Below are 14,228 nucleotides of genomic sequence, written 5' to 3'. Positions count from 1 at the left end.
AAAGATACAGATATCGATCAAATTATTTGTGCTACAAATTATACGAAAAAAGAAAGGGCTATCAGTCATTTAGGTTTCATACTTGGCACTGAATGGATGCCAAAGGAAAATAAGCTAAGGTCCCTGCTTCTAATGAAATTACTGTATACACACATACACGTGTGCACCCACACAGCTGCCTGTGAGGATCCAGAGGATAGAGAGCTCATTCTCAGCCTTAATTGTTATGGAAGGAGCTTCACTTTCTGCTGGGCCTTGAAGGGTGGATTGGATTTTGAGAGGTGGTGAAATCTGAGGTATACTGCTGTAATGAGAGCAACATAAACAGAACGGAGGTGGACAAGCCTAAGTATGAAGGATTCTAACAAGCCCAATGTAACTAAAGTAGAGCTCATCTAAAGTTGATTTGGATCAAATTGTGAAAGGCTGTACATTTCACATGAAGAAATTTTGACTTTATTGTGTAGGCTGTGGAGCCACTGAAGACCCTTGAGAAAAGGAATTTTACATGATCAAAGTATCTTTTTCACTAAAAAGAAACCTGGATATATGCATTATGTACCAAATGAGCGAGGTTGACAACTGCAATACCACTTAATAGATATCATCAAAAATAATATTTGAAATATTTAATGGCTTGTGGTAATCCAAATATTTAACAGTCAGTTTGTCTACGGCACTCAGAACGAACCAGTCACACTCTGATATTAGTCACACACTTGTCATTTCTATTTGGATGCACCTCCTTCTCCACTTGTATAAAACCTATTTCCTGATCTTCCCCATAAAACTTGTCTTCCCCATCACAGTCAATGGCAACTTTCATGCTCTGTATTACAAATCTTGGAGTGATATATTTGGTTCCTCTTTCTCTCACAACCTATATCCAATTTGTCTGAACATTTTGTAGGCATTTTGAAAGTATACCGGAAAGGAGAGCAGAACATTGGCCCAAGAGCCTAGAGGCTTCCTAATTCAATGAGAGAGTGACAAGATGAAATAAACATACCTTTTGATAACGTTTTCAAAATGGGAACTTTAGTGTTTGTATCCTGATTTTATTCACTTGCAAATTTTTAGAGAACGTCCAGTCGTGGCTGAAATCTGTCTCTGTGTCATATCCTGCTTCCATATTTACTAGTTATGTGACCTTGGGCAAAGTGCTTAGCAGCTTTGGACTGATCAAGCCACACTCATCCCTTAGGTGCAATAACTTAACAGCCTCTGTGTTTCCGCTCTTGCTCCCCCCCCCCCCATCTATTATCATAATAGGAGCTATTGGGAGTCTTTAAAAATATGTCATTTCATGACACCCCTCTGCACAAAACCTTTCAGTGACTCCTCATCTCACTCAGAGTGAAAGTAGAACTCCACAGAGTAACCCACAAGGCTCTTGGCTGTCCTTCTCTGAGTTCTTTCTTACTCTTCTTCCCTCTGCTCACTCTGCTCTGTGTCCTGTCCACATTGCTGCTCCATGAACCTGGCATGCACGTTCCTTGTTCTCACTGCTGAGAACTATCTTTCCCCTAGATATCCACATGGCACACCCCACCACCTTCAACAGGTGATTGCTTAAATGTCCCCTGTTTCTTGAGTTCCTACCTGACCTCCCGATTTAAAGTTGCTCTCCATACCAATACTTTCTATCTACCTTCCCTGCTGTATCTTTCCATACCGCTATATATAACACGCCATAGATTTTTCTTCTTTGTTGCTTCCCACCATTAGAATGTAAACTCCATTGATAATAATTTGTGTCTGTTGTGTTCATTCCATATTTCTCAAATCTAAGATCATGCCAATTGTTTTAGTGCCTACTCAAGTACACATAATGCTTAGACACACATAAAGCTTCCTCTTTACCCAAAACTAAATCAAGAATGTTACTGATTCAGCTATCTTCTTAAAAGATTATAAAAGATCTAAGGATCAAAACCTTCAACTTTTTAGCCTCCAAACTAGGAAATCACCTCTCCTTTCAGACCCCAAATTTGGGCTTGGACTAGGAGAGTCAGGTGAGAGAGGTGTCCCAAATTCTATACCATCATGGGGGAAATATATGCTTTTGACCCTCCAACTTCTAACTCTGAAGCAATTCTTTCAGGAAATTTAGAATGTTGCTTAAAGTCTGTTCCCACTATACACTTCTAGTTTTAATTAATCGGGTACATCCTAGGATCCTAGGGCAAATTGGTTTCTGCTGACTAGTCTGTAGTCTTTATGAAATTGCAGACTTTATGTGACTTCCACATCTGAGGATTTCTCAGCACTACACAAAGCAGCTAACAATCTGAGCCAGCTGGACCATCAGCCCTCCCTTGAAGGCTCCCCTGGTTCTTCAGAGCAGTTAGTTATTTCCTCCTTTGTGGTCCCAGGGTGCTTTGTGAGGCATCAATTCCAGCATCTACAGTAAAACAGTCATTAATTTTATGTACCCTTCTCTTCTGAGAGGCTGGAAACTTCTTGAAGGTAGGGTCAATATTTATCACTTGAACATTGGGAATTAACACAGTACATTCAGAGTTCAGAGTAGTGATACCATATATTTTTATTGAATGTATCTGTTTATGCATGACTCTTCAGTAGGAAATCGTAGCACACCTCTGCTTCTAAGAATACAGCCCAGAGGAGAATGAACACAGTGATACACAAAGCTATATATTCTGCCTCCAAATCAAAAGAGATCGAGTAGGAGTATCAACCCATTTTTAAAAAACTGTTCTAGTTCTGGGTACTTTCTTTTTATAGGTAAATATTTTACCCTTCCGTATTTTGGTTATATGATTCTCTCTATATATTTGCCTCCATACAAATCCTGATTTAAATTTTTTTTTCTTAATTTTGGCTACTATTTAATAAATAAACAATATAAATAATTGTACATGCTATGGGGGAATTTTTAAAAGGCATAAATGTGGTCTTCAATAACATTTCTTACATTTGCACAGTGCTTTATTATATCTTATGAGATAAGTTAATATCTTGAAGTATTAACTCATGATCCTTCCAAATAGGCACTGCTCTTTGTTTTATGTAACTCATCCTTTCTTTGCTTGGTTAATGATATCTTTTGCCTCCAGGGCTGATTAAGTTTGCCATTGAATGCAAAGAGAAAAACAGTCCCTGTTCAAACTTTGATTTTCTTTTTTTTTTAAAGATTTTATTTATTTACTTGTCAGAGAGAGAGAGCACAAGCAGGGGGAGTGGCAGGCAGAGGGAGAAGCAGGCTCCCCAATGAGCAGGGAGCCTGTTGAGGGGCTCCATCCCAGGACCCTGGGATCATGACCTGAGCTGAAGGCAGACGCTTAACTGATTGAGCCACCCAGGCATCCCTAACCTTTGATTTTCAAAATAGACTCTCCAAACTCTAGGGACCATCTTGAAAACCAAAGCTTTGAATTGCAAAAGCTAATTTTTTTTTCTGAAAATTATCTTTAAAAGAATTTCTAAAGACTAATTCCACTTGTGCAGTTTATTTTGAAATGCCTCAAAAAATAACACGGATTGATGCATACAAGGAGGGGTGAGTAGGTAGATAGGAAGTATAATAAAATGTTGGTGGCAACATTTAGGTGGTAGACATACAGGTGTATGTCATAAAATCCTTTCAACTTGGCTATATATTTGAAATTTTCAGAACAAAATGAGAAAAAATCAGAATCCAGGCAATAAACCTTAAGCCATTAACAACTGATAGAAAAGATGGTAGATGAAAAGTCAATATAACATTTTCCTTATTTCTTCCACCCCCACTCCCTCATTGAAGAATCGATTTCAAGGTTTCATGGCCTGAGGGAAAATGAGAAAAGATCAGGGAAAAAGAGTATCTGGATGGTTGTGAGGGCTCATGAAGAAATGGAGCCCTACTCCCCTACTTTTGGGGACTCATCCATCATCTATCCAACTATACCACCGTGGTACCCAGCTGAGACTTTGTGGCATGTCTAGGTCCTGAGACAGCTCAATCCCAGAGTGCTGTGGAAGCAGAACCAGAAATTTCCTAAATTCCTGAGAAGAATGCAAAAGTGGTTAATTGAGAAGGATGCAGTATTTACCATATGCCCCTGAGGATAGGAAGTGAAATGAGTGACATGGAAGCTTAGTGACTTCTAGTGAGGTTATGGGCCAATGAGAAGACCAAACTCCTCTTGGAGTTTACATTAGTGCCAATGGCATTGTAAGATGGTGGATTATTGTGGCCTAAGTGCCTTCACCCTAAAGTTTCCAGAAAAATACAGGACATCCAGATAAATTTGGATTCAAGGTATACTTTTTTTTGTGTGTGTGTAAGTTTGTCCCATGCAATATTTTCTTGTTTGTCTGAAATTCAAAGTTAACTGGGTATCCTAGATTTTTATTTGCTACATCTGACAATCCTATTCCACCTGGATTACTTCACAAAATCTGCTTCACAGACCTTATGGGCCTTTATGGGGAGAAGGAGGGAGAGGAGAGAAGTCCTGCAATATAAATTGCTGGAGAAAACAATGAAGTGGCTGACATTCCCTGTAGCCAAGCAGACTACATTATCTTTTAAGAGATAGGATGGGGGTCCTAGACTGAAACTAAATTCAGTTTAGAAAACAAAAAAATACATACTTTTGCACACATGAATTCTGTGGTTCAGAACATTTTATTTGCTTTAATTTGAACCTCATAACAGCCCTATGAGGTTTCAGGAAAGTTATCTTTGATGGTAACAAGGATTAAGTTTAAATTCAGAGATTTTAAGTGACATGCCCATGGTCATTGCATGACAAGTGGGTAGCTGAACCCATACCGGAGTTCACTTAGCCCCCATGTTTATTCCCCACAAAGAACCTTTTTATCTATATGGGGAAGATACAAATAACACAGCTGAAAATTATTGGACAAAACATCATGCAGGAGCCTGAGCCATTAAGGAATAGAAATCAGGAAAATTTCAAGGTCATTGAGCTTTCTTGAGGGCTCGATATGAATTGGCTTGACCTCGGAGGTCATATCCAAACAAAATCTTACCAATTTCCACCACCACTTGCCTAGAGATTAATTTCTACTACAAATAACTAGCTTCCAAAAACTATAATCTTATTTGAATTAAAAAGTTTTTTTCTTTTCTCAGTAAGGACATTAATTCCGTATCACTCTATATCAATGCAGATCACTTTACTTTTCTCGTACTTTGCTCATGTGTTGACCTCACCTTCATTCATGTACACATTCTTGCAACAAATATTTATTGATTATGGGCTACGGATTGGGTATTGTGCTAACTATAGGGATATAAAGATAAACAAAACAGACATGTCTTTCACATATTTTCTGGTTTTTGAATATAAATCTGAGGATCCGAGGGACCACACCATTGAGGATGGAAATGTTTCTGTGTCATTTTGTAATCAACAAGGAATTAGCTTGGACATTTCAGGTAAAAGAGACTACTTTCTTCCTGAGACAATACATACCAACATCACATGCATAGATTTGGATACTATTTTTAAATAAAAAACTATAACTATGTATAATTAAGAAAATGCATGTGCATATAAAGATGATGCTGGAGGGGGGCCTGGGTGGCTCAGTCAGTTAGGTATCTGACTCTTGGTTTTGGCTCAGGTCATGATCTCAGGGTGATAAGATCGAGCCCCACGTCAGGCTCCATGCTTAGTGAGAAGCCTGCTTGAGATTCTCTTTCTCCCTCTCCCTCTGACCCTCACCCCCTAAAATATATAAATACATCTTAGAAAAAATTACACAGTCATCACTGCTGAAATTAGATAATGGGATTCAAAGAAGAAGCTAGTCATTATATGAGAAAAATATGCGAAAAAATTGGGGGGCTCAAGCTCATCCTACTAGCATAAAAATAATGAAGAAGAAGATGATGATGGTGATGATGGCAATAATGCTATGCTCATTTAGCCCTTTAAATTTACAAAATGCTTTCACATTTTCACTTACTTTATATTTTTATCACAATCCATGTTACAAATTAGAAAACAATATTTTGATCATCAAAATTACATTTTGATAAAGAATACTAGCTTGCCTTAAAAAAAAAGGAAACAAGGAAAGGGAAACTAATTTTTTTTCAACAATGTGGTTACAGAAAACGTGTGTCAACTTACTGTAGTTTGCAGGAAGTTTTTCCTTTATAATCTTTCCAAGTGTCATAAGTTTATATCACTCTCTGAATCATCAAAAGAATTTTCCCAGGGATTTTTATGTTGGGAAGAATGTCCAGATCTAGAATTTGTCCTCAGTTACTGGGAAATCCTCCCTCAACTTGTGGGCTAAAGTTATTAAGAGCCCATTTCAGGTACTGCCTCTTATTTAAAATCAGAAAAAAAAAAAAAAAAAAAAGAATCCAAAGACAAGACAAGCTTCTTAAGCAAATTCAGTTCTAGTGGATCTTCTTAAAATTTGAACAGTTTTTCTTCTTACTCCCAAGTTGCATCTTTATTTCCAAGAATTACTGGAAATGTATTCGTCCAAAAAATACATTTAAATTTTCCTCTCACTTTCTTTTGTATTTCAAGACCTACAATTACAGGGTCACAAATTAATGTTCATATATTAATTTTCTCATAGTATTAGGACCATGTCTTGGTTTAGTGTCACTTCTATTTAACATTCATTTTGGAATTTGAATATTATTCTCACATAGACAATTTTGTTTTAAAGATTTATTTATTTATTTGAGAGAGAGTGCATGCACACATGTTAGTTGGGGGAGGGACAGAGAGAATCTCAAGCAGACTCCCCGCTGAGCATGGAGCCCCACTCAGGGCTTGATCTCACAACCCATGAGATCATGACTTGAGTTGAAACCAAGTCAGAGGCTTAACTGACTGAGCCACTCAGGCACCCCTCACTTAGGCAGTTATTCTTGTTTTGTCTACAAGACATTCAACGCTCTTTGATGGCCAACTGTCTATTTCAACTCTCCCAGAATATTAAGGAATGCTCTCATACTGATGGAGTTCCTCATGTCTGTCAATAATGTTTTTCTGTTTCCTCACAGCAATGAGTAAGTCTGTTCATTTTCTCTTATAGTCTTTCTCCCTCTTTACTTATTCTTGGCAAAGGTAGTTGAGCAAAAAAGGGAACTTGACATATGTCTCAGGCCCTTTCATCAAATCATATCTCTTTCATTCAGCTACACTTTTTCCATCTCTTAAGTTATAAAAAAATGCATTTTCTGCTCTTGGAAAGGGAGTCTACTGAACTGTTCTTATGGTTACTTCATTCAGTGGAAAATGAGAGACACCCTCCACAGTCTCTCTGTCATTGGCTCACCCTTGTTTTACACCAAAAATAAATTTTCTTATACTTTTTTCAGTCCTATCGATATCTCAGTGAGAATGCAAAAGTTTTTGTTTTGTTTTGAATGCAGGATTCCCTCCTGTAGAGTGCTATTGGGTAAATAGTAATTCAGCTGAAATTCCAACTGGAAACTAAACTGTGTCAAGCGATCAAATATTTGAAGATACCTTCAGAGGACAATTGAGAAAGAAATGCTTGAAGTCTATTGGGATGCAGAGAGACTCCCAGGGGTTGTTCCTGGGAAACTTTTCTTAGAGAGAGAGAGTAAAAGCACAGGCTTTTTTTGTCTTTGTCAAATATTTTATTGGGGAAGAGTCACACATTCTGACCCTGTCTTAGACCAGAGGATGACAAGAGGGTGACAGGAGTGCTGGGACCCTGAAGTGGCTCAAATAGAAGCTGCAAGAACCATATCCAAAAGCATGTTCCTCAATGTCTCAGTTTCCCCTTTATGAAATGGGAGGGTTATGTTCCCTTCTGGGTCTGAAACACTTTTGAGAAGATAAAAGTGGGGCAAAAGCCACAAGAAAGAATTTCCCCACTCCCAGAACCTACTCTGAATCTCCCACCTCACACCATGGAGCCAGAAAAAGGGAATCTGGAAAATGAGGATAAAGATAGCCATATTTAAGTGTTGTTATAGATATCAAACATAATATAAAATACTTCCATACCTGTTATGGTAGTTAACCTACAAATATTAGATTCTCTCCCTACTATTTTATTCTAACTGTGAGCAGGGACTAGACCCTGGAGGATTTTATATATTAAGCCAAGGCATTTGGACTTTATGATGTAGGTAAGGAAGTCTACTTTTCGGTTCTAAGCACTTGCACAATAGCAAGATCCATGTTGGTTAATACGAATTAATGTGGAGCAAAACTTAAGAAGGGCAACTAGGCATCTCCTGGGGATAGTCTAGGCAAGAGATAATATTTATCCAAACTTTGGCACAGTAGGAAGAGTGAAGGAAAAGAGACAAAGTCCAAAGATTTTACGAAGGTGGAAGAGACAAGAACCTGGGGGTCCAGGTTGAAGGTTGGCATTATTCTATGAATGTCTCCTGGAGTTGGGCAGCTTGGTAGCCCTGGAGGAATCTAGGATTATACCCGAATTTGGATAACTGGATGAATAATGATCCATTCACTAATGCAGGAAATATAGAGGGGAAGAAGCAAGCAGTTTTAACAGGAAAGATGTTGAATTCACTTTTGCAACTACTGAGTGAAACTGATGTGCATGTAGAAAAGAACTCCAAGTTTAGGAAGTTATATGTGTGTGGAGTCATTGGCATATATTTTGTAGTTTAATGAGTAAAGGGCTACGTATAGATCCTTGGGTAACGCTGATACGACACAGGCCCGTTATGTAAGTGAAGCCAGTGAAGGTGAATGAGGAGGGAAGATCGGAGCAAAAAAAAGGTGTGTGTATGGAGGTGATGGGAGATTGATTTTATAGCTGTTGATGGAGAAAGGTATTTTTAAAAGGTTGAATTAGTAAATAGCATAAAATGCATATGAGAGGACAAGTGAAAAATCAGATGCAAAATGACCATTGGATTTTTCAAGGCAGAACTTATTAGTGATGTGATAAGGGGCCAAAAATCTTTGGATGCCCTGATTAATAAGCTTGGCTATGATGCACAAGAATAAGTTAGAACATTACCAATAAAATAATATGGGATTTCACATATGTTTAAAAGTGGAGGAGTGCTAAACTATGGAAAGAGCCAAGATGTCCATCAACAGATGAATGGATAAAGAAGATGTGGTATATATATAATGGAATATTATGCAGCCATCAAAAATGAAATCTTGTCATTTGCAACGAAGTGGATGGAACTAGAGAGTATTATGCTAAGCTAAATAAGTCAATCAGAGAAAGAGAAGTATCATATGATCTCACTGATATGAGGCATTTGTGAAACAAGACAGAGGGCCATAGGGAAAGGGAGTTAAAAAATGAAACAAGATGAAACCAGAGAGGGAGACAAACCATAAGAAACTCTTAATCTCAAGAAACAACTGAGGGTTGCTGGAGTGGTGTGGGGTGGGAGGGATAGGGTGGCTGGGTGATGGACCTTGGGGAGGGTATGTGCTATGGTGAGCGCTGTGAATTGTGTAAGACTGATGAATCACAGACCTGTACCTCTGAAAAAATAATACATTATATGTTAAAAAAAAAAAAGAAGACAGTAGGAAGGAAAAATGAAGGGGGAGAAATTGGAGGGGGAGACAAACCATGAGAGACTATGGACTCTGAGAAACAAACTGAGGGTTTTAGAGGGGAGGAGGGTGGGAGGATGGGTTAGCCTGGTAATGGGTATTAAAGAGGGCATGTACTGAATGGAGCACTGGGTTTTATATGCAAACAATGAATCATGGAACACTACATCAAAAATGAATGATGTAAGGCATGGTGACTAACATAACATAATAAAATAAAATAAAATAAAATAAAATAAGTGGAGGAGTGCTGAGCGTATTTTAAGCTGGTGGGAGGTGATGGTGATATTGAAGACATAAGAGCCCAATACCACGGAGGGATTGATCTTATCATCAAGTAGTGGCTGTCTAGCTCAACTCCGTCCTCAAAGCCATTCAGCAACTCATTGCAATTTCATTCCTCTCTTCCTTCTCCCACTGCCCATGCCATACCTTCCCCAACTTCCTTAAACACTGGATCTCACCTCTCACCTTCTCACTTTCTCTAGATTTTTTTATCTCACACTTCACAAGGGAAAAAAAGATCAACTAGAAATCTGCAGTCCTTCGCCAGGATGTGTGGTATGTAGGAAAACAAGCAAATTTCATCAGGGAAGTGATGGGAGAAGCAGTATCTTAAAGAAAGATAACAAGTTTTGGTTAAGTCCCCAAAATAGAGGAAACTAATTACCAAGAGGATGACAATGAGGATGAAGAAGAGGAAGAATATGAAGAAGAATCCAGAAGACAAAATGAACAGAGTTGGGAGGGAAGTCAGTCACGAGCAAACGGTTCTCAGGGGCTGATAATCAGAGCATGTGAGGATCAGGGTACTGGAGGGGATTCAAACTCTCATCATAAAATAGACAAGAGGGCTACTGGAAAAAAGCATACATTTCCATGAAGGAGGAAATTCCTAACTGGGAGTTAGAGGTGTATGTATGAGGGTTGGGAGGAGGGGGTGAGACAAGAAATGGAGAAATAAGCCTTTGGGGGCTCTAACCATCTGCAGACATTCATTCTAACTTTAAAAATAGATAATACTTGGGCGCCTGGGTGGCTCAGTGGTTTAAGCATCCGACTGTTGATTTCGGCTCAGGTCATGATCTCAGGGTTGTGAGATCGAGCCCCACATCCAGGCTCTGTGCTCAGTGGGGAGTCTGCTTGAGATTATCTCTCTCCCTCTGCCCCTCCCCCCTCCACTTGTGTGCTCTCTTTCTCTCTCTAAAAAAAATAAATAAATCTTTAAGAAAATAGATATTATTTCGTCAGGGAGAAGTGAGTTTCTAAACAGGAAAAAGTACATAGATACTGAACACACACAATTCTGTGTTTATTAAATGCATGAAAAAAGAGATACAGGAGTATCTGCAACATATTTTTAAAGTGAAAACAGGTAGGTTCAACAAACTGGGTGTGTGCCCGTGAGTGTGTGTGTGTGTGTGTGTGTATGTGTGTGACAAAAAGAGAAACACAGAGAGACCCCAAATGCTAAGAGATGTTCTCTGGTGGTGGTGGGCCAAGAGGAGATTTCAGAGACAGATCTATGTTCAGTGAGGTCTGAAGTTTTAACTTTATTCAATTCCAGGGCCTCCTTTAAGAGAAAAAGATACAAATGTATGAATGCAACTTACGTACATAAGTAAATATTTGTCTATGGGATCCAAGCTTCATTAACTCCACAGGAAATCTATCTCTACATGATTTTTAGAGTTTTCTCTATGCTTAGTATAACTTTTCCACAGTAAGCATGAGTTACTTTAGAAATAAGAACCGAAGTAGAAGTTATGTAAGTTTTTTTAAATGTCAGTCATACTGTCGAACTTATTTATGTTAGATATTTTTTGAAAAGATCATTAGAAATGGTTTCTAATCAGGAGACTACAGAGCTTGAGTTCGTGTTGTCATTTATGATGAATTTCAAGAAAGTCATTCAATCTGCTTCCATGAAGCACCACAGACAAGTATCCGGAAATAAGAGGAAACTCAAAGTCGGACAACTGCTTTCATCCGGAAAGCCTGTTTTTTTCTTTTAAAAAAGGACAATGTAGGGTACCTGGGTGGCTCAGTTAAGCTGTCTTCAGATTCGGTTCAGTCTGCCTTTGGCTCAGGTCATGATCCCAGGGTCCTGGGATCGAACCCACATTGGGCTCCCTGCTCAGCGGGGAGTCGGCTTCTCCCTCTGCCACTCCCCCTGCTTGTGCTCTCTGGCTCTCTCTCTCTCTCTCAAATAAATAAAATCTTTAATCTTTTTAATTAAAAAAAATGGACAACGAATTGTACTCATTTTAGTAATCCAATGTAAGAAGGTTCACACAAATTGGGTGACTTCCTCCCCAAAAAAGAGATGTTGCTGTACTTAACATTCTTTTTCATAGTGTGAGATCGTCCTCACTTCCCTGTAGCAACACTTGCCTGCCTGGCATCACACTTTAAATGGGAAAGTGTTTCTGCTAGAAGGGTTTCCTCAGTAACAGGAAGTGACTGTGTAAGAGAGGTTTTATAGTGGTTGACTTTATCCTCTCAGTCATCAAGGAAGTACATTACTGTAAATGATTTGGGGACTGTCCCCATAAATTCTTCTCGGTGAACACACTGTTGAAGGGTGTTTTGAGAAAATGTAGAAAAAAGGTGGTTTCTTACCTTTAGAAAACATGAACTTCTGTGACTTGGTGTGGCTACTGCGGCGGCCCCTTTAAGATCCGGAGAAGCATTCCTCTCGATCAGATCTCGGATTTTATTGTCCAGCTCCATGCTTTCACATCTGCCCAGGGGGGAATGGGAAAGACACATTTTACAAAGCCAAGTAAAAATTATTGAAGGGTACAATGAATTTTCAGTGACACCTTTCTAGAATCTCCCGATCTCTGATCTCATTTTGTATTAGTCGATGACTTTAGAGCACTTTAAGGAATTTAATTTTCACTTACTTGCACATTTATACAAAGTGATAAAGTAAGATACAAACAAGTTTAGGCATTTTCACAGTCTGATAACAATGACCAGAACTGAGCGCTCACAGTGAACTGGGTGACCTACAATTTCAATTTCTTATTCAGTGACACAACAGTCCATTGAAGTATCACCCATACCTGCATTTTACAGATAAGAAAACTTGGATTTAGGAAATTAACTAATTTAAGAATTTATGCAAAGTCAAAAACTGGCTGGGTCAAGAGAAAACTCAAATCTATAGGAATCTATAGCCTTTGTGTGTGCGTGTGCGTGTGCATGTGTGTGTGTGTTTTGTTTTGTTTCCCCCCCAGTTCTATTGAGAAATAATTGACATACTCTACTGTATAAGTTTAAGGCATAGGGCATGATGGTTTGATTTACATATATTGTGAAATGATCACCACAATAGGGTCAGCTAGCATCCATTTTCTCATATAGATACAACAAAAAGAAAAGAAAGAAACATTTCTCCTTGTGATGAGAACTCTTAGGATCTACTCTTGTAACAACTTTCCCACATATACTACAGCAGTGTTAGCTTTAGTCATCATGCTGTACATCACATTTCTAGCCCTTATTTATCTAATAACTGCATATTTGTACCTTTTGACCCCCTTCCTCCAGCGGTGCTCCCCCACCCCCTCTTGTAACCACAAATCTGATCTCTTTTTCTAAGAATTTGGTGGGGTTTTTCTAATGTTGTGTTTTTTTGTTTTGTTTTGTTGTTAGATTCCACATGTAATTGAGATCACATAGTACCTATAGTATTTGTCTTTTTCTGTCTGACTTATTTCACTTAGCATAATGCTTTTAAGGTCCATTCATGTTGTCACAAATAGTTGTATTTCCTTTTCTTTTATGGCTGAATAATAGTTTGTTGTATAGGGGAGCCTGGGTGGCTTAGTCGGTTAAGCGTCTGCTTTTAGCTCAGTTCATGATCCTAGGGTCCTGGGATTGAGCCCCACGCTGGGCTCCCTGCTCAGCAGGGAGCCTGCTTCTCCCTCTCCCTCCCTGCTCGTGCTCTCTCTCTCTCTCTCTCTCAAATAAATAAATGAAATCTTAAAAAAAATTCTAATATATATATGTGCCACAACTTCTTTATCTATTCATCACTGATGGACTGTTAGGTAGTTTCCATGTCTTTGTTATTATCAATGATGATGTAAAGCCTGTTTCTTAACCATTTTTGCTATATGTTTGCAATTAACTTGAGAACAAATGCCTAAGAAATTATTTGCTACCAAATGGAAATATTATATTAGAGTCAAAGTGTATCTACCTTAAGGAGAATCTAGTCCAACTGCATCATTTATCTGAGAACCAGAACGAATTGCTCACCTTCCCATGACCATTAGTTAATAACACCAAGATTTAAACCAGATTTTCTTTTTTTTTTAAGATTTTATTTATTTATTTGGCAGAGAAAGAGAGTGCAAACCGGGGGAGTGGCAGGCAGAGAGAGAAGCAGGCTCCCCACTGAACAAGGAGCCCAATGTGGGGCTCAAGCCCAGGACCCTGGGATCATGACTTGAGCCGAAGGCAGATGCTTAACCGACTGAAACACCCAGGCACCTCTAAACCAGATTTTCTGACTTAAGTCCATTTTTCTGTCCCATTACACCATGTTGATGTGATGGAGAAATTTTCTCACTAAAAACCACAATTCACGAGAAAAATACGTACATTGCGTGATTTTTCTTTACATATTTTTTTTTGCCTGCCTTATCATTTCTCACCCCTTAAAAATTACCTCTTGGATTG

At 38.6% G+C, this 14,228-nt stretch overlaps 1 protein-coding gene across 1 annotated transcript in view; it reads right to left on the bottom strand.

The window, feature by feature from the left end:
- TNIP3 (TNFAIP3 interacting protein 3) overlaps positions 1-12,170 on the bottom strand; it is a 49,653-nt gene extending 37,483 nt beyond the window's left edge. Inside the window, exon 1 of the mRNA XM_081812943.1 lies at positions 12,156-12,170. The gene's annotated coding sequence lies outside the window, so the exon portion shown is untranslated. The remainder of the gene's footprint in view (positions 1-12,155) is intronic.
- Positions 12,171-14,228: the final 2,058 nt, after the last annotated feature.

This window comes from Leptonychotes weddellii, chromosome 2, assembly GCF_054177405.1.
Source record: "Leptonychotes weddellii isolate Sample4059 chromosome 2, ASM5417740v2, whole genome shotgun sequence".
NCBI lineage: Eukaryota > Metazoa > Chordata > Mammalia > Carnivora > Phocidae > Leptonychotes > Leptonychotes weddellii.
The sequence above is the reverse complement of the archived record's forward strand: the minus strand, read 5'-3'. Positions and strand labels throughout refer to the sequence as shown.